This window comes from Setaria italica, chromosome VIII (assembly GCF_000263155.2).
Source record: "Setaria italica strain Yugu1 chromosome VIII, Setaria_italica_v2.0, whole genome shotgun sequence".
Classification (NCBI taxonomy): Eukaryota; Viridiplantae; Streptophyta; class Magnoliopsida; order Poales; family Poaceae; genus Setaria; species Setaria italica.
Window position 1 is genome coordinate 34268995 of NC_028457.1, and position 939 is coordinate 34269933.

Genomic DNA, 939 nt, shown 5'->3' on the forward strand with positions numbered 1-939 from the left:
AATGCAGAGACAATTTACGAAAGAATTTGCCATGGTTATCCATCGGGCAAAGAAGAGATAACATCCTAGTGTAGGTCTTTGGTTCTCGTTGTTGTAATTTTGTTCCTTTCCCCTTTTTCTTTGTAATCTTACATTTGTTTCGCCCCTCCTATTCCATTAAAAAAGTATTACCATAGCAACATTATAGCCACACTATATCAAATACATAGTGAGCCTAAACATATTGGCTTCACAGGCTCACAATTCATTTTGAACCAGCTGCAAAAGTTAGTTCTTTTTTTTTTTTGCTTCGCAGAAGGTACAACAGAGGAGCTGAAGCTTTCGGGGCGAGCGCTCCGAATGAGGTCCAATTGTCAAATATACATTTTTGAAAAGAGGGAGGTAGATATTTTCTGATAGGAAAAATGCTATTGAACATTTCTCTTTCTTTCTATTGACCCTTCTCTTTGATGTGGTGAGATAATCCGTCCCATCTAATGCATTTCTCCTTCTGTTCGTCAGCCTCCATGGCCCATGAGAAACATTGGCGCGGTTCCTTCCGTGCTGATGCGAAATTGATGCTGCACACACTTGCTCTTCAATTTTTTCATAGCCGTGATAATACTACGTTAACTCAACTGCTAAATTCATTAGCAGTCTGGTGACTGGTGTCACTGATTTCGCTACAGACGTTCAACCACCATATGCTAATTACAAACGGAAGTAGCAACGCTGCCAGTCCAGTTCGATGATGCAGCAACTCCATCTCCACCAACCGTAACGAGATCTTGATAGCTAGTATTTCTTTTATAAGGCATGCATCCTGATAGCTGCAGGCGTTCAATCACCAAATGCTTTGCTCTTGCGTGCTTGCTGATATCGATTTGGGCCTAGTCTTTCTTGATCTTCTTCAGTGCCACTGCACCCACCGGCCACCACATCCGCCATTGACGCACCGTC

At 42.4% G+C, this 939-nt stretch overlaps 1 long non-coding RNA gene across 1 annotated transcript in view; it reads left to right on the forward strand.

Annotated features, from left to right (window-relative positions):
- LOC111258367 overlaps positions 1-495 on the forward strand; it is a 791-nt gene extending 296 nt beyond the window's left edge. Inside the window, exon 2 of the long non-coding RNA XR_002678982.1 lies at positions 296-495. This is a non-coding gene — a long non-coding RNA (uncharacterized LOC111258367). The remainder of the gene's footprint in view (positions 1-295) is intronic.
- The last annotated feature ends 444 nt before the right edge of the window (positions 496-939 follow it).